Raw genomic sequence first — 21,501 nt, 5'->3', positions numbered from 1 at the left:
AGGTGTGTTCACTTACTCTGATTAGTCCTCCTATTATTTTGAAGGTAAGTATTCCCACCTCAGGAAGGGATGAAAATGTCAATCAAACACATTATTTTATTTAACAAGCATCACCACAGCATCCTCGAAAACCACACAAAAAAACATGAAATTAATTAAATTTCAAAACAAAATCCCAATCAACTCTGCCTAATGTGCATAGCTTTAACATAAACCAAGAAGACGTAATGCACAGATGCGTAGTGTTTAGCTGGAGCTAATTGGCAGCCACCATCTTTTGTTGGGTTTTAAATTCAGTTTACAACAACTAAACAAACACACGGATTAAAGAGATTTGTGATAAACATCCACAGATAAAACAGACAGTGTGCATGCTCTGCACCGTGAAATTCCACAAGATGAAAAGCTATTCTGAAAAGAGAGGTGACCAAACCTTGGACTCTTATGAAGACACAGAGCTTTATTTATTCAGGGAAGCTTCACAGAAAGCCAAACTCGTCTCTGCAGGACAGCATAGTTTTACACATCAGCTGCCCAGTAGCACAGTGTGGACTGTTGGTATTAAGGGCCTTGTGTGAAGATGAAAGGGAGGGGGCTTTTTTTATGTTTCATTCAAAGAAATTAAGAGAAGTGAAGCTTAAAGTTTTTTAAAGTTTGATAAAATGCTGCAGTTGTTGTCGTCCATACATGCTTGATATCAGTTCAGTTCAGTTTGACTGAATACATTGTTGGTCAGTCTTTGACTCATTGTGGAGAAATAAAAAGACTGAAGTGAGATGAATAGACTGAGAATTTTCTCTTATTCGACAAAACAATTCTTGATTAAATTTTATTTTTGTGGACACAAAATGCAGTTAAACAGTTAAATCGCAATATATTGTATCGCAATTCTCACCATATTGCAAAATGCTTAATATCGCAAAAATATCGTATCGTGACCTAAGTATGTGTCAGGCCGGGCTCGAAGCAGGACTCAGACGCAGAGATATATCAGAGTACGTCAAAAGCACTTTATTTAGGTTGTTCTGCCCTTCAGGCATTTAAGTTAATTTTCATGCTTTTAATTTGGTATACTTTCAGTTTCATTTAAGCTCTTATTTTGACATTTGTTTACTAAGCTAAAACAGGAAGTCAGACGCCATCTTGAATTCCTCACGTTAGAATTACGTGAGAAACGGCAGACTTGTTAAGGACACAGATGTCAGTATGTCAGGGAAAAGTCATCCTGCCTGTTGATTCCCCAGCAGAAGCATCGCTTGTATGTATTTGATTTTTGTTCTGACAGAGTTAACTTTTGAGTATATTGATTTCATGCTGTAAAAGTAATGTTCATGAAAGCTAGATGGCTTATCTAATTTCAGTATTTTACTGTTTGTTTCCTAGTTTCACTCTCTCGCCGCATCTGTATGGATTCAGTACAATGTGAAGAAAAATAAATCTACAAACAAAGAATTCAGGGTTTCTTCATGTTCATGAATAGAGAGAGTTTAGCTCACTGTTTAGTTGGAGTTGCTACACCTCAATGAGAACAGTACATAGGTACTTAGTCAGCAAGAGGAACTCCCCGAACAGAGGAAACAAAAAGGCTATGAACATTAACAGTCTAAAAGACCTAACAATAATAATCCCTACAAAGAGGGAAAAAACACAAAACTCCTGACTATCCTGAAACTCAGGGCAAACTATCCTATGGGATAATGAACAAACAACTAGACAAGGGAAGGGGGGAAAAAAGGGACAAACTAAAATACTAATAAACAAAAGGCGCTCCAAAAGGGAGGAAAAACCTAACAGGGAAAAAGACTAAACTAAAAACCACTCCGTAAAATGGAGGAACGATCTAAGGGCAAAAAACTAAATAACTCAAAATCACTCTTAAGGAGGAATAACAAAAGGCAATCTAAACAACTAACAAACTAAGGGAGCAGCTAAGCTGTGAAAATTTACAAAACAAAATCACTCTTACGAGGAGAACAAACTTGAAAACGAAGCAAGGCAGATGACTGTGGCGATGACAAGAACTGTGGAAATGCTGGCGAGACGAAAAACGACACACTGGCACAGGACAAGGGAGACACAGACTATTTAACACATGAGGGAGGGAGCACCAGGTGAACACAATTGGTAATTAGGGGAGACACTCAGGCAGGTGACACACACAGGGAGGGGCAGGTGATCTGAAACGAGAGGAGAGTTACTTTTCAAAATAAAAGCAGTGACGAGACCAAAACATAAAAAACCCAAGACCTCACCACGGTGTGACAGTATGTAGTAGTATCAAGTATGGGGATAAAATTGTATCATGGGGCCTCTGTTGATTCATAAATGACAATATTGACGTATGGTTTCACAGGGGACACAAACATTGGTCCTTCTAGTCTCAATTCCTGTTTTGCTCCCATTTGAAGCCACTAGAGGTAGACACATAACATGGAAAACATTGGAAAAATATACCACAGAAAAAACCTAAAGATCTGAAAACACCCTTCTTCAATAGCACATATCAAAACAAAATTCCCCACAGAAACACATCAGAAAAAACAAATACATCTGTAGGTTTAGTTGTTGTTTTTTCATCAACCTGTGAAAGTAGCAAATGTGGACAGTTATTTCTTTAAACTTTCACATGATTTGCAAACAGGATTGTGTGAATGCGAGCTTCTACATAATAAGTCTTGCTGTCTCATGTGCTCAGCATCATTTCATCATCAAAAAAATGAATAAAAAATAGTACCCATAAAAGATAGTGCCCATAAAAGTCAGGGAAATTGGATTGCAGTCAGCCATTTTGCTATCAGAATATGTGTCATGGCTTAATGAGTCAGTCAGCCATTTTGGCTTCTGGAGACATGACTTAATCAGTCAATTAGAGCGACGGTTGATTAATATGACTGGACTGGGAGCAACCTCAGCCAAGAGAGAAATGGGCCGGCGAATGAATAATCACCAGCGGAGTGCCGGAGCGCTGCTGCGTGAGTTATAATCGTCAAAGATTAAAGGGGAAATAAACTCAGATTTTAAATATGGTCCTGGCTCTCAGCTCCGGAGGATGATGATCCATGGGCAATTCTTCTGAATGACTGGAGAAGGATAAAAGTTCAAAGGCGGTTATTTGCCAATTGAACAATAAGCATACCCCTGGGGCCTATAAGGAACAAAGTAATGAATAAAAAATAGTAGCGGCTATAAATCTGCACTCCCTCCTCCTTTACTCTCAGAAGGCTGAGTAGGCCTCAGATGCAGGAATTCTGTTTTAATAATCAATACGTTATGAGATACAGAGTCTTTCTCATTTCCTCTCAGCTCCTGTTTGGTCATCTTTGAACTGGGATATATCATCATTGAGCTGCTGCTATTAGACTATCAAAGCTGATCGATTACTAAAGCTGCTACCACGGCAACAGTGCTGAAAATCCAATACCTCTAACGTAATAGCAGAACTTTAGTCCCAACTTTCACACCTTTCAAACAGTCCGTTATTGCATACAGAGCTAGAACTGCATGCATTGCTCCCCTGTGTGAGCTGGTGTCATTTAAGGACCAGTAATACTGCCTCGCCAAGATCAACCAGAACAACAAAGCATCAAAGCATTCTGTCCATATATCTGTTTAGCCATGCAGTATGCAATATGAAACCTTTTTTCTGACACTTCTTCCACTTAAGCACTTCATACTGTGGATCCATTTTTAAGGGGGGGCAGCAGGTCTTTAGGGGGATACAGCATGCCAGCAGTATATGGGAATATGGACCAATGATTTGTATACTAACACTGACAATGACAATGTGCACGCCCAACAAGATCTCCAACCTAAACGAGAGAATGTAAAAAAGGCTGCAGTTTCTGTGGATTTAGGCTACAAAACCAAAACCTACAAAACTTCCTGGTAGTTACTAGTGTGAAGTGAGCCACAGAGATACGTAAACATCGTAAATTAAGAAATATGTCCTTTATTTTTGTTTTCACATGGGTCATGAACCGCGTTCCCCTGGGTGAAATTTGATCCTTTGTTAGCTTGTGACACTCTAATGGTAATATGCATAATGATTTATCAAAATAAACTTCCATGTTTACAGGCATTTTACTACTGGATGCTCCAAATTCTAGAGCTAAAGAGAGCAGATTGCACCAGACAGGAAATCCAACACAGAATCAACGTAATACACAATACGCAGTTCATGCAGCCTAAAACTACTTCACATCAACATTACGTCTTGACCGGGGGCACCAGATCAGCAATCAATCAATCAATCAATCAAAGGGAGAGGGTTGCCATAATGGACGACAAGAGACTGACTGTTGAAGTGGAACAGCATACAATCATTTATGACATAACACATTCTTTTTATAAGGATAGATGGTCAGATCAACAGATCTTCCACGTCGGAGAAGCAAAGTAAGCTATTTGTTGTTGTTGTTGTTTACTTTATACACACAGTTTATCACGGGATCTCGAGGTCTCCCGTACGTTCAGGATTATATCGTGTTCTCATTATTCTCATGGATGGAGCAAAACCGCGGCGGAGCTGTTCCACACCCGGTGAAAAATCCCCAGTAACTTTGCAGCATTATTTTGACAACATCCCAACACAGACTCCTTAGATCTTCTAGTTTCATATGATACCAGGATATTCCTAAAAGTGAGCCCACTACGGCCTCTGGGATGCTAAATATTACCACGCAAAATATTGCGATAAATGCTGTATCAAACTCTAATAAATATTGAGGAAATACATAAACGGGAACTCTGGACACAAGTTTGGAAAAATGAAAAGAAAGCTCTCCTGTGAGCCCTGCATCTATCGGGTATATATACTGCACAGCAGGAGTCCATAAGACAGGCACAGCAGGAGAGCGATCATCAAAGCTGTATTCAGCATCAACAGGTTTGAGGAAAGTGTAGTATTCCTGTCAGTCGATGCCCAGGACACAACTCAGAGCAGAGTGGAGAGAGATACATTTTCTGCATTTGGACATGCAGAATGTGTTCATTATAGATAACAATTTGCAGTTGGTGAATATGTGACCATTGATGAACAGCTCATGCCTTTCAGAGAGACGGCCCTGCAGCTTTCAGCAATAAATGCACCAAAAAAGAACTTTACAGGGTGCAAAAGATTTGGCCGTGTCGGACTGGTGCAGAATCTTAAAAAGTTAATAGTGGGGCTGGTACACAACCACACAGAAATGTCATCACTGCTTTACAACATGCAGTTGCATCTTAATAAATTAGAATATCATAGAAAGGTTTATTTATGTCAGTAATTCAATTCAAAAAGTGGAAATAATGCATTATATTGATCCATTACACCCCAAATGAAACATTTCATGTCTTAATTTATTTGATTTCTTCTAATTATAATGATTATGGCTTACATCTAATGAAGACCTAAAATTCAGTGTCTCAAAAAAAAAATTATATTACAAAAGACCAATTATAAAAAGTATGTTTAATATGGAAATGTTGGCCTCTGAAAAGTATGTCCATCTATATGCACTCAATACTTGGTTGGGACTATTTGACTATTGAGATGCACCTCTACAGCTAATTTGCTCCAGACACAAAAAGTCACATTATACGGAACAGCATGCTGAAACAAGCCTGATGTGCCACCAAAGTCTATGTTTCATTCCAAGGTCACAACTATAACTATAATACCTAACAGGATTATGTGTGTGTGTGTGTGTATATATATATATATATATATATACATGTGTACATGTATATGTGTATATATATATAATCACATTTCACAACATTTTGTTGAAATATGAGGAAATCCAGAATGACCTTTGCCTCTGTGGCAAAATTAGCAATATGTTTTCGTGAGCCTTGGTACCAGAGTTAGGATGAATTTGTCATATGGGTCCCAGGCTGAAAAATAAGGCCTGCATTAGAGAGAAAATGTGTTATCGGTGTGCTGCCAAGTGCCTGTGCAAAAACCTGCTGGGGCCAATTCATTTATATTAGGATGCCCCATAGGCAGCAATAGGAAGAGTTTGTCTGCGACCGGGGACATCCATCTGCACTGAGCTAATGAGGCAGTGCTGGCTTACTGAGTATTGGTCATATTACAACACACTGACACACATTCTGACTCATACATACAGCACAAAGGATACAGAAACCAGACAAATAAATAATATACTGAATTACTTTGTGTTTTCTGAACTGAAATGTGTTTTTCTTTGTTTTTTGCCCCGTTAAATGTGAAAATTTTCAATGTAAATATCAGATTTTTTTAAACATGGTGTTTTCTGAACCTTTCTTTTCGAGAATGTCTCTCCTCCTTACACTTTTGGGGTTATTGTGCAAATTAGTTCTGTGAAATCACTGGCACCAACAACAGAAATGAGCCCAAATGAACCCAAATTCCTTGCAGAAAATACAGATTAAATCACAAAAAATATAAAATATATATAAACATATATATTGATAATAAATGCAAAATTGCAGACATGTATGTATATAATGTAGGTATGTGTCTTATTTTTTTTATATTCTTTATTCTGTGTTTTCTATATCTATGTGTATGTATCTTGAGCTGCTGTGACAACTAAATTTCCCCACTGCGTGATAAATAGTCAGAAAAGTCCTGCATTGAAAACTTACTGAAGTAAAAGTACAAAAATATCAGCATCAAAATGTACTTAAAGTATCAAAAGTAAAAGTAGTTGTTATGCAGAATGAACCCACTCAGACTGTTTTATATATTCTAAATATATTATTACATTATTTGCATTAATTCTTTTATGTAAGCAGTTTATTAATTTGTAAAGACATGGTTCATTTAATTACTTAATATACTGTTATAAGATTAATTTAAAAAAAACGTCTAATCATTTTAAATTGATCATATATTTTATGTTAAATCTCAAACTTTAAAGTAACTAAAGTTGTCAGCTAAATGCAGTGGAGTAAAAAGTACAATATTTGCCTGCTCTGTTTGCTGTTTTTATGTAGCTGATTGTGTTCTTGTTTTTATCCATTTTTTTCCACTGTTTGTAAAGTTACCTTGAGTTACATGAAAGGCGCCCATCATTTTTTTTTAATCATTATTATTAGGGCCACGGGGCAATTGCATCGAGCACTGGTCCCATACAGCAATAGCTGTAGGGACCAGTGCTCGGGGCAAAGCTATAACTACTGTTATGCTGTGGATTTTTTCTTCTTCCTTCTTCCCTTCTTTTCTTCTTCCTCTTCCGGACGCAATTTCGTCCCGCTACTAGTCCTACAACTTGAAGAGTTGCAGGACAAATTATATATCAAAACGTGTGGTTTGATCGGGATCGGTGTGCTATTACTTTTCTCTACGGAATACGAATTTTGCCCAAAATTTTGCATTGAAGTGAATGGGATGGCTAAAAAAAAATTAGCGAAAAAGAAGAATAATTGGAGATTTTCAAATGTCTACTTCTCCGGCATAATTTCACCTAGAGACTCCATTTAGACTTTAAACAGTAGACACAAGTCTTGTGTATTGGTGTAGTAATCCACGTTTCGATAGGTCATACAGTTTTTTTTATCAATCCCTGTTCAATGACCATGATCATTTTTGGAGAAATTCTGAGATTATAATGGGTGTGTATTGCACGGAATGTTCATGTCACAGTGTGTGACATCATTCACACTCACTCACAATCCTCTGGTAAAGCTGTCAGAGTTATAGTTTGGGCGTAGGACGCACAGATGCGCCACCAACATGCAGAAACAGCCTCATTGGCTCCCATATTAAAAATGCAGGAAGATTTCTGAAAAAGGGAGATTAACAGTTTTTTTGTTACAGTTTGGATAAACAGAGTGATTGATTTTTATTTTCATTCATTCAACCCAGAATGCAGACAGGATCGGGTAAAATTATGGAAAAGTTGCAAAAACTTTTAAAGACTCAGGGCAGGCAAGGATCAAAACCAAAATCATCAGTCAGTCTAAACAGGCACTCTTATAAAGGGATAGGCAAAGAATCATCAGTCAGGACCAAGACTCAGGGAGAAGTTCGGACAGGCATTTAGAGTCTATACACAGTATTCATATAATGCAGTTTATTCTCTATATAATGTGTCATTATAAACATTACTTGTACTCACACCTGTATGATATATTTTATACTAATACCTGAACTGCCTGCTGTAACTGCTGCACATGTTCATGCTGTTTATATCTTGGTGTATTCATATCCACCCCTACTGTTATATAATACTATATGTACATTACTCTGCATGTTGCTGCTTTTTGCTGAACAATAAAGTTGAATTTAACCAACAACCTAAAGTGGATTCCTGTTGCTGTTAGTTTAAGATTTAGTGGTTCTGTTTCAAGCTGCAGCAGATTTAGTTCATTATTTTAAGGAATTATTTTCTATCCAGGGTCGGGTCACGGGGTCAGCAGGTTAAGAAAAGTTTTGTGTTTAATTCTCACACACCCATACATATTAATACCACTTGTTAATATTGTATATATCTGATAAAGCATGAAGCTGAACAGTCCTTTACATACAAACATTTTATGTTTACAGAAAAAAAGAAGGCTGTACCCGTATTTCTGTTTCATATTCTCAACCTTCACCATCACATTAAATGCCTAACCGAACCCTAACCACCTCACCTAAACCTAATCATAACCTGCACCTTAAAACCAGGTCTGAACCCTCAAACAGGCGTTAGAAGAAAAAAAAGTCCTCACTTTGTCAGTTAAAGCCTTGGTCCTCACTATGATGGAAAAACGAGAATACATGAACACACATGTTTACACATACAAACACATCACACATACACACACACACACACACACACACACACACACAAACACACCTGCACCTTAAAACCAAGTCTGAACCCTCAAAAAGGCCTTAGAATTAAGAAAGTCCTCACTTTGTCAGTTAAAGCCTTGGTCCTCACTATGATGGAAAAACGAGAATGCATAAACACAGATAGATACTTCTATCTTCATGAGGACACTTCATTAACACAATGCATCTGTAACCACTAAACAAAACATAAACGCAATTGAAACAAAGTCTCAACCTCAAACATCATCACACACACACACACACACACACACATCACACAAATACACACACACACACAAACATCACACACACACATCACAGACACGCATACAAACACATCACACACTCAAACATCACACAAACACACACACACACACACACACACACACACACACACCACACACACACACACACACACACACACATATACATCCACCAACAACCAAAAAAGGAGAAGTGGGAGGTGTGTGAGTGGAGGCGGGCTGAATGCAGGGCCTCGAAGCTGCCTGTCACTCACAGCAGCCGTGTCCTTTATTATGTGGAAGAAAACATTTGAACAGACCTGCTGCTGCATCTGTTCTGGGGTTGTGGAGACTTGATGCTCTACATTCAAGTTATGATGTTTACCTGGTCAGCATTAGAGGGTAAAACCTGCAGAGCTCTGCTGTTAGACACATTCTTATCACAATACCAAGAAACGATCTTCACACATTAAACTTCCTCTGATGATGAAGAAGCAGCTCGTCAGAGACTTTGACAGTTGAGAGCGAGAGACCAAGAGAGAAGCACGAATGCTGTAACTGCTGCACATGTTCATACTGTTTATATCTTGGTGTGTTCATATCCACTTCCTACTGTTATGTGAAACGATATGTACATTACTCTGCATATTGCTGCTTTTGCACTGAACAATACAGTTATACAATGAACTAACCCAATAAAAATGAAAGTATAAAGGAGCCTGTGGAGGGGGGGTAATATCCCCAAGAAAGTAATGTGTAAATGTGGAGCTGTCCATGGTGCTGACATGCAGCAGATCAACACTCAGAGAGAGAGCAAGAGCGAGAGATTACACTGTAAACAGCTGATTCTATGAGCTTCTCTCCAGTTGATTTTGAGCGTTTAGTTTTAATGCATTTTGTAACTTCCTCTGTTCTATTTCTGATCAAAGACATTAGACACTACACTCACTGTAGTCACTGTGAGAAAGACAACAACATCCATCACAAATTAAGATGTTAAAATCATCATTGTCTCAGCACAATAAAGCTTTTCCTCTCAGCTCTCTGATAAAACATCCACTACAAATCAGCTCAGAACAACATGGACAGACCTGCTAATACACTTGTTCTGGGATTGTGGGGACGCACTTTAAAAACAGTTCTGTCGCACACTCTGTGTTTCTGATGTGTCTCTGGTCAGCATTAGAAAAACCTCTGCTTCTGTTGTTACCCACATTCTCACGACAACACTTCTTCAATTCTCAGGATTTAAAAAAACCTGCAAAATATGACGAGTTATTACATTTCAGCCAGACAGGAAGTAGATGGTGTATTCATGTTTTAAGAAGCAGCTCGTCAGAGACTTTGACAGTTGAGAGCGAGAGACCAAGAGAGAAGCACGATGGCTGAATTCAGATGGATTATAATGTCTTCATTTGTGATGCTGCTGTTCAGCTTTAGAGGTAAGAACACAAGTTTAGTTTGTAACGTGGAGAGTTTAGTGAACTCTTGGAACCAAAGATGAGACACATTTACATACTTCTCTAAAGCTTATCTTCCCTCTAACAGTCACTTCAAACTGATGATTGTTGCATTTGTTGCTTATTGTTTTTGTATTCCATAAGGTGACGAGGCCGCAGCAACAACAACTAAACAAACAATGAAAGTATCAACTCCAATACCACCACCAACCACCCGTCAATCATCATCGGCAAGAAATAAATCCGTGAAAATGAGTGAAACAGAAGAGACAATGGACACAATATCTGAGAACAATAACAATGGAACAAAGGAAGGAGGTAGTGACTGAACAGAACAGAACTACAGATACAGATACAGATACAGATACAACACAAGAACACACAGCATCAAAACCCTCTTACCAACATTTATTTCTTCAGGCTGGTGGCTGATCGGTGTGTTTGTCCCTCCCACCCTCACACACACACACACACATAAACACACTATAAATGTTAAATGACACACACCCTACCCACACAGACGCATATTCACACACACACACACACACACACACACACACTCACTCACACACACAAACACCAAACAAACACACACACACACAAAACACACCCACACAGACACATATCCACACACACACACACACACACATCCCACACACGCACATCATACCAATAAACACGCACACACACACACACACACACACACACACATCACACACACACACACACACACACACACACAAACAAACAACACACACACACACACACACACATCACACACTTGCAGCTGAAAAGAAAAGAAGAAAATAATTAATTTTAATCAAAAGTAAAATATTACAGGTGAAAACTGGCGAAATTATATTGAACCTAAACTTTATTCATTTAGTTGTAATCCTGACGTGGAAGCAGCTGAAAATGAAATATAAGAACAAAGTTCAAACAGGTAGGACTGAGGTGTATTAGGCTCATTGCTTATTTCATTTTATTCATAATTGACTTATTTAAGTAAATATAATTAAGTGGCTGTTTCAATGTGCAGTAGATGTTCAGTACCAGGGTCAATTTCCTTTTCACTCTGCAAACTAGAGCTTTTCTGATAAACTCTGCATCGCCGATATTATAATTTAAGAAAACAACTCTAAAGAAAAAGCTGACATGCCAATAATTTGCTCTGATGTGAGAGTATGTCCACGTGTGTTATGTTGCAGATGTCAGGACGGAGAATTTTGTTGAGATAAATTATACAGTGTGAGGAAAAACAGTAACGTTCCATAAGGAAACTATCAGGTTACCAAGAAAATTAATTCGGGGTCTCAGGTCCTGACATAAGGCTGTGTGTATAACCTCAGCTCCTTATCAACAGGACAAGAGAAAGGGACACCCCATGACAGCAGTGAGCTGCTATTGGATCACTAAGAGTTAGGAGATGGAAAGATGAGGGTTTTTATAGAAAAACCTGCATATTCATTTGCAGAGTGTGAAAATGGCCCGAGTCAGAGTGGAGGGTTCAAAGACACGTGCAGAACAGTGTAAACCTTAGACACATTGAGTAACAAACTAATATCCAAACAGGATTATAATTCGAACATACAGTAACCTGCTTATTAATGTGTTTTGATGCTTTTAATCAATGAGGAAATGAAACGGTGTGTCTGTCTCTAAAAGAGGGAGGAGACAGAGAGAAACCAAGAGTTTGTTGAAGTAAACCTTTTAGTGAGCAGGTTAGGTTCAGAGCTGGTGCTATCTCCCTTTCTGGAACAGAAAACTCAGTTTCCCTCAATTCAGGGTGAACAGAGTTTTCAGAAAATGTGCTGTCTGGAACAGACCCCAGAACAGAACTACAAATTGAAAGAAAACACTTTTGTCACTTTCAGAGATATGGACAGCACAAGAACATGTTAACAAATAGTCGTGAAAACTCAGACTACATTTAACATCTCTAACTTCTCTCTCCAGGCTGGTGGTGGATATATGTGCCGCTGGGTTTAGCAGCTCTCATCATAACTGTTGTTGCAGTCAACATGTGGACAAGAACTAAAGGTGAGAACGTTCACAGATGACAATTTGAAAAACAGGAAGTTTGAATTCTCCTGGATTTTTATGGTGGATGTTAAAGTTGACTCTTTTATTTTGTCTTTTCAGGGAACAGAACACAGATGGAAGAAAACATTGTGAGTTTAAACAACAAATTATGACTTTTTTCAGTGTAATATTTGCTTTCAGTCAGAATCTCAAGTGTGTTGTTTTCGTTTCTCACAGCAGTATAATGATGAAGATGAAGATGAAGATGAAGGTACGGTGCACTATGAAAACGTTGGAGAGCCTTCTGCCTCTATCAGACTCCACTGAACAACAACATCAACTCAGCACAGAGTCCACTGCTGTTAGATATCAGCTCAACATATGTAGAGAACAAAGAAAGAATGAAATAATGTGTTTCTTGTTCCACTGTATTAGTATTTTACTTTGAGCCAGACAAAGAGATTTTGATCTGATCTGACATCAAGAGACGCCCCCTGTGGGTAAAACTTAGTTTACGTCATTGTTTATCTCTCACATTCCCATACATATTAATACTTCTTGCCCCCCCTGTATATATCTGATCTATAGTCTATACACAGTATTCATATAATGCAGTTTATTAGGGCACCGAGCACTATTGTTATACAATGGATTTTTTCTTCTTCCTCTTCCGGACGCAATTTCGTCCCGCTACTAGTCCTACAACTTGAAGAGTTGCAGGACAAATTATATATCATAACGTGTGGTTTGATCGGGATCGGTGTGCTATTACTTTTCTCTACGGAATACGAATTTTGCCCAAAATTTTGCATTGAAGTGAATGGGACGGCGGAAAAAAAATGAGCGAAAAAGAACAATAATTGGAGATTTTTAAACGTCTACTTCTCCGGCATAATTTCACCTAGAGACTCCATTTAGACTTTAAACAGTAGACACAAGTCTTGTGTATCGGTGTTTTAATCCACGTTTCGATAGGTCATATAGTTTTTTATCAATCCCTGTTCAATGACCATGATCATTTTTGGAGAAATTCTGAGATTATAATGGGTGTGTATTACATGGAATGTTCGTGTCACAGTGTGTGACATCATCGCCAGAGTGTAGAGCGAGAGAAAAAATTGTCAAAAAATAAATTTGAAAACTGCGATCCAGGCCGCAAATTCCACTCTACAGAAATAATTTATACATAGAAACGTAGGAAAATTAGTCTTCTCCCTCACAATCCTCTGGTAAAGCTGTCAGAGTTATAGTTTGGGCGTAGGACGCACAGATGTGCCACAAACATGCACCAACAGCCTCATTGGCTCCCATATTAAAAATGCAGGAAGATTTCTGAAAAAGGGAGATGTAACAGTTTTTTTTTCGCTCTAACAAAGCTATTTTTTCATTTTACTTTAAAAAAAACCATATGTAGACGTCCTGGAAGAACTCAGGACGCTCAAGGGAAGTCGGATCAATGATAGGTATTATGGTTTTGCCAAAAATGCTTTCTGTTCGAGGTCAGAAATTCCAGTCTGTCCACCTCTGGCTGTCTTTGTTCCGGAACATTCAGGTGTCAGTTAATTCTGTTGATTGCTCTGCTCTGATTGCCTTTGATCCTTTGATGTGATTACAGTTACAGATAAACACACACACATGCGCGTAAGCGGGCACACTCCTCCATATACACGTTTCACACACACACACACACACACACACACACACACACACACACAAACACACACACACACACACATTTTGAGGTTAAAGGGCATAGGTTGCTGTATAAATAAATACTTGAAAAGGAATGCTTGTTTTGTGGTGTGCTTCTTGTATATAATATAGTATCGTAACATTACTAGTATTAATTGTTTGAAAACTCTGAAGAATCTCATCATAGTGTACACGCACCGGCAGTAGCCCCCGTGGCCCTTTCAGAATTTCCCCAAAGGAAATTTTCTAGTTATTATTATTATTATTGTTATTATTAAAAATGTAGTGGAGTAGAAGTATAAAGTTATGTAAAATGGAAATACTCAAGTAAAGTACAAGTACCTCGAACTTAAGTACAGTATTTAAATGTAATTCCAACACTGTCACACACACATACACGCGCACACACACACACACACACACACACACAGTTAAATCTCACCTCCAAGCACACATGAATAGATCTGCAGACATGGATCCCACACAGGCTCTCATACATGAACTCACGCAGCCATATTGCCCCTCAGCAGTAATGAACCCCACACTGATCAATGGGGAACGAGCGATTCAACCACGGCAGCAAACAAATGGCCCTGGATGACCAGTGCACCTCCGGCTACATCACAGAGCAGCATTAGCCGCTGTTGCTAATGAGCTATTATAGCGGTGACCTTCGGGACAAACTCATTACCAGGTGACAATAGACGGCAGACAGAAGCTAGATTCATTATCATAATTATCAGCGCCGCCTTTATTGCAGCTCGCCGGGGTTGCTGCTTGCTCGTGTGTGAATGAAAGCAAAAGACAGAGAGCGTTACAAGCACTTATGGACCATTACAACACTGTGAAAAATCCTCTTCTAGCCCATGTGATAGCTTGGAAAACATTTTGAATTCATATTTTATCGGGTGTAATGAGGAGGCCTGTACTTTCAAATAACATTTGGACTCCATCCATTTTTGGCCCCGTAGAATACTGAATAAAGATGGGGTGGGGTTATTTTAAACCATCCCAGGTTGAAGCTCCGGCTCTAAATCTGGTGAATAGGCCCATTACAAATGCTGTCTCGGTTCGCTCGCACGAGTTGGACGATGGACGGCCACTTCAGGGCTTTGCAGCTGTTCCATCTGTTCGGTGGAATCCATCAAACGCCTATCTATCAATCTGCTCTCTCACCGCTCCCTCTCTTGTCGACTTGCTGCGGGAAGTTTACAAACTTCTGCTTCTCGGGCTGCAGCACAGAGGGAGGAGCAGGTTAGCAACACTGAACGCATCAAATATTTAATAAAGTATTTTATCTCCACAGCAATGATGTGATTTGATGAATTACTCCACCGGACGATTGTAAAGCTATTGGTTTGTTATGTATCAATACCCACATCACTGGCAGGTTTTAGGTACTGTGGAGGATCAAGAGAGAAAGTGTCAACTCTTAAGCCATTTCTCATGTTGCCGACTTATTTGAGGAGAATAAATTCAGTGATGGATGGTGTTTCGGACAGCTACATCTTCAGTCTGATAATCAGAGGGGGTGACACCGAAAATTGTGACTCGTCATCTTGGTGGCATTTTAAAATGTTGAGGAAATTAATGGAGATGTGGGAGGAACAAGAGAAGAAGAGGCACAGGGGCAAAGAGGATCAGACAGAAAGTGATTGATGCAAAAACTGGTGGAGTCAGATGATTCTCACCAGAGTGGCTGGGTTCCATTAAGCTCAGAATAATAAGTTAGGAGACTGAGGGGGGAGTGGGGTTAGCCAGTTGATTACAACATATTTTGCAACATTTGGTGCATACGAACACCATGGCAGCCTGTCCATAGATAGAAGTTGCACAGTCATGCGTGTAGGACTGAATTAATTACACATATAAGACAAAATATACTATTAAACGGTATATTATTACAGTTTTTACAAATCTTTATGCATGCAGCGGCCAGCTTGGATTTTAAGGTCGTGGTTGTTGGCATTCTTGCAACTTTCCGAGCGAGCTTTCTGACTTTAGGAGGCAATTTGGAGCTTTCATTCATCCACTATCCTTATCACAGACACATAGAGACGGACAACCATTCACAAAATTCCAATTTACCAGCTAAAATGAAACACACCATATGATGCATTTTTGTTGTGGTTTGATGACAGAGGAGAGGCCATGGAGGGTTTTCATTCAATGAACTTCAATGTTATGGACAGAGTTTTACGGCTTCATCCTACATGCACCAGAATGAATGAAGAATACATGGCAGAATGATCTTATATAGTCATGCTGAAGTGTGCTGTTTCTCACATCAGGTTTCACAACAAGTATGACAAGAACATGCATGACATTTAAGCTTGAGACAGAGAGTTTGCTAGAATCTGCTTTCCTGACATATGCACTTTCCTAATAAGGCATTATCTATTTGTGGCAGAGCTGGATTGGGACAGAAAAATCAGCATCAGCTGACCGGCCCACCTCAACTGATAACTCACCAACTATGTTAGCGCTCTGTGTAAATGGGTATACATTATTTAATACACTTATTGTATTTAAGTTGTAAAATATTAATATATCTTATTTTATTTTGGTTATTATTGAAGGCTACACTGTGGTGTAGATTCTCTACCGGTCGTCCAGCTTCCTCCCACAGTCCAAAAAGTTTAGGTTTAATTCCCCGTAGGAATGAATGAGAGCGTGATTGGTTGTCTGTCTCTATGTGTCAGCCCTGTGATAGTCTGGAGACCTGTCCAGGGTTGACCCCGCCTCTCGCTCAATGTTAGCTGGGATCTGCTCCAGTCTCCTCCAACCCAAGTTCAGATAACTGGTTAAAGATTAATTGATTAAACCTCAATACCCTTACTTTCCATTTTGCTAGATAAAGGGCACACTACTTCCTTCATTTCCACTAAACGTAGGTAAAACTTGCCAGGTGCAGAATTTTCCAATATGAATGTAATTCCTAGGGTACTGGGCTGAAGGATCTTTAATGCCAAAGTTTGGGTATACAGGAACTAAACGTAGGCTCCTGTAGCTCCAGCACAAAAAGGTTTGCCTTCTGGCTTCACTTTTGACAAGAATGGTTTGACACAGGGAGGGGAGAAGAGAATAAAGGAGCCATGACAAGTAAGAACAGGTGAGGGCAAAGGATGAAGGTCTTACAGAGAGGAGCAGGATACAGTGATGAAGGGAAAACAATGAGGAAACAGGAAGAAAGAAGGGTTACACAGAAGGAGGAAGGGATGAAGATGAATGAACGACAAAGAGGAAGGACGGACGTGCAGACGAGGAAAAAGTGATCAAGATTAAGGAGGGTAGAGGTAATGAAGAGCAGCTGGATGGGAGGGATGAAAATCAGTGAAGTCAAAAAGAAGGCAGAGAGGAGAGGAGGGGGGGAGAACAGAGGGAGGGAAGACAGATAACTGGAGACAAAGGAGGGAGGAAGTGGGGATGAAACGAGCAGGTGATTGGCACAGAGGAGGAAGGAGGGGAGTAATGACAGAGGAAGAGGCTGAGGAAGAACAAAGTAAGGAAGGAAGAAGTGCGAAGAGGAGGGAGGGATGAAGAACAGGATGGTTGAAAAGAGTGAGAGATGAAGAGAGGGAGGCCGTGACGGGGAGCCATTAATAATTTATGATAGCCTCAGCTTTTCAAAGCAGCCCAGCGGTCCCGCTCCCTGCTTTCCCCTGACGTTTAATTTGTCTGAAAATCAGCAAGCGTGGAGTCTGATTATCGTCTCCGTCTGCCAACGCCTCTGCTTCAATCTCCCTGACACCGAGGTGAGATCACAAGCTGTTCGGTACACACATGTCAGCCTGGAACCCTTTAGGTCAAAACAATCCTCGTCGAGGAGCTATACAGACATAAAGTATCTGTGTGTGTGAAGCGGCTCTGAACCTCTCAGAGCTACCTGGAATTAAATGCCCAAATACAGACCCGAGATCTTCTATATCATTCCATTTATAAGCCCATTATATTGACAGGGAAAAGTGCAGGGCGAGCAGTAAAGTGCCCTTGTCCGAGCTCACTCAGTATAGTTTTACAGGCTACCTGATGTGCTTATTTCTGCACACGGAGAGAAATTACTTCTACAGTAAAGTAGCTTCTCTTTCTCTGTGTCTCTGAAAAGCCGGCTGGGTTTTTAGCTGCTGTTGATGCTTTGTACACCATGCAAGTGAGACTTCTGCACTATAAAACCAATTAAGCTAAACTTAAAGGCATGCTATGCAGGAATTGTTGCTTACTGTTTGTAAACACGGCATTCAAACTTGGCCCCTCCTTCACAGCTCAATGAAAGTAAAAACAAACTGTCATTTTGAACAAGCTTTGTCCACCTACCATTTTGTCTTGCTTTATTTCCATTTTGGGTCCAGGATGTGTTGGACCCAAGTACCACCCATCCCGCCTGCCCTGCATATACACTAGCGTTCAAAAGTTTGGGGTCACCCAGAAAATGTCTGTTGTTTTTCATGAAAACAAACTGTTTTATTCATGAAATAAGTTACAAAATGAATCGAAAACATAGTAAAGACATTGACAAGGGTAGAAATAATCATTTTAACCGTTACAAATCTCCAACTTTTCCTCTAGATACTCAACCACCCTGAGGAAGGATCATTTTATTGCTTCTCAAATCAGCAAAGAACAGTTTTCAGCTGTGCTAACATAATGCACAGGTGTTTTAATGATCAATGAGCCTTTCAACACTATAAACATGGATTAACACAATGTGCTACTGGAACACAGGAGTGATGGTTGCTAACAATTTAAAATAGATATTTCATAAGAAAATCAGCAGTTTCCAGCTTTAATGGTCATTTATCAGATTAACAATGTCTACACTGTATGTCTGTTATTATTATTTTTTTTTTATTGTGCTTTCCTTTCAAAAATAAGGAAATTTCTCTGAACCCACGCTTTTGAGTGTTAATGTACATGTCAATGCATTTACATCCCAACCTGTCAAGTACCGACGCTGTTTCCACTAGTTCAGGGGTCGGCAACTAACTTTACTAACAAAAGAGCCATTGTTGGCCAATAAAAGAGTAATAAATGTCAGAATGGAGCTGCAAACCTTATTTTGAGCCGTACAATGAAAAAGAATGCAGCCTCTTAAGTCTTAATTAGCCTAGCAACATTACTGATAGGTCATGATGAGCATGTTTTAATCAGAATGCAGCAAGGACCCGAGTGCAAATGAGAGGCTGAAGAAATATTGAAAGCCAGCTCAGCTAGCGAAACTCAAAACTAAACTAGAAGTTGGCAAAATGTAAAAGTTTAGGCACTGGGCCGTAGACCTTCGTAAGCTATGATGCACATTTTAGTTGACTAAAATGTTTTTCAATGCCATATATAAGCTACACATTTTTACAGTTGAAGAATACGAATTGCTTCGGGCCGACACCAACTATAAATAAAAATTTAAATGTAAAGAAACCACTGTATAATTTGTTTGTCACAGCCACAGGTGTGCCACTGCCACTGCAGGCAGCCATAAGAGCCACATGTGGCTCCGGAGCCGCAGGTTGCCCACCCCTGCACTAGTTACATGCATTTGTATGTGTCTTTACATTGTTTAGGGAAATTCTGCATAGTGTATCTTTAAAAAAGTTTCCCTGCTGACTTAATGTAAGTTAACTGAACATAAGATGAATCATTTGTTCAGTCATCTCTCACGAGTGGTGAAAATGTAAAACCAACTGACTGAAGTCAACAGAACGTGAACCTCAACCTCAACAAATGGATAATTAAAATGTTAGACTTCAACACAGGAGACCGCTGTTTGTGATCGTTTCCCACAATTATCCCTGAACTTCACCCACATTTGTTATTAAAACCATGAAAACTACTTGAGAATAGCCACCAGTCATTTCAACCCTATCTGACAAAATAAACACCTGAGTGTGCCACTGTACAAGAGGAAAAACATAACTTTTTTTAAATTGAGCCTAAAAGACTGAACGTGTAATATCCAGATTATGCTCAGAGGCAGTGCCAAATGAAAAGTGATGAAAAGAATCACAGAAGAAACATTAAAGTATAAAACAGATTCTTTTTTTCTTGGTCTGAATAGTTGAACAGCCACAGAGAGGTTTTCAGAGACAGACACAAAAGTTGATACTCCAATCCTGCCACCTAGTGGTGTAATTAGAGTATAGCAATGTAGGGCAGTCTAGCCTGAGCTGAGAAGTGACAATCCATTTGTGAAACAATGAATACAGAAAAAATACTCAAGTGACGGCACTGACACATTTTGAACAGAAAGTCTGTATTGCAGACTGGAGGCACAAAGTTAAAGAGACCAGACATTACTAATCAGGGATGGTCTAACAAACATGATGCAAAATGTACAATTTGAGGTTTCTTAAAGTGACTCAGATAGTAATGTATTCAAAAGTAAAGTCAGGAAAAAAATGTTTAAGTGTTGAACATTCTGTTTTGCTTTTCCAAATCTGTCTCTTAGAAGTCCTCAAACTCAACCACAGTGCATTAAGCCACTGCAGACTGTCTATCATGCAGCACACAAGCTACTCCAGTTTCAGTCTTATAACTTTGGCTCAGAGGGTAAAATTACAGGTGTATGCAAGTCAATGGAATAATTACCCTACTTCTGTCTTGAATAATCAACTCAGTAGAAATGTTCATACTAAGTTTATGGCTCTATGACTAGTTTAAACTCTTCAATACCATATGGAGTTCATTTTGTAAATTATGGTCCCATTTGGAGTAAAATAGATAATAAATCAGTATGCTTTAGGGCGTGGCTACCTTTAGATTGACAGGTCGGTACCACGCTGAACTGTGTGTTCTCATCGTATAAATTGATTATAAATTGACCCCTGTTAAGTATTTGTTGGAAGTAATCCAAAATTACTTCATTAAAGTAAGGTTATAAGACACAGGGTGACTTAAAGAGACAGGCGCTAAAATGGAGCATACAGTACGAGAAAAATAATTTGTCTTTTGAACATAAAAAAATATAAACATGTTCGAGTAGGAACCCCAAAACACAAATATCACCCTGACAATAATTTCTCTTTAAATGTCCTGATGGTGAGAAGAGAAGAATATCTGAGCATTGTCATAGTATTCTTTTTTTTTAAAAAAAAAAAGGTAATGAGGCCATTTAAAAAATATATTATAAATTTGGATTTCAGACCATGTTATCAGTGTGCATTTTAATTTTTATATCAATATTTTTTGTTTTACTGACTGCGACATTAAGTTGCATTAAGAGAAAAGTAGGATTAAAGTTTTTTTAGAGCTTGACCTTTACCAAGGACTTTCTGTGCCGGGGCCTGCGGGTGTAAGCTGCTCTGAC

The sequence above is a fragment of the Centropristis striata genome, chromosome 5 (assembly GCF_030273125.1).
Source record: "Centropristis striata isolate RG_2023a ecotype Rhode Island chromosome 5, C.striata_1.0, whole genome shotgun sequence".
NCBI classification, from domain to species: domain Eukaryota; kingdom Metazoa; phylum Chordata; class Actinopteri; order Perciformes; family Serranidae; genus Centropristis; species Centropristis striata.
The sequence above is the reverse complement of the archived record's forward strand: the minus strand, read 5'-3'. Positions refer to the sequence as shown.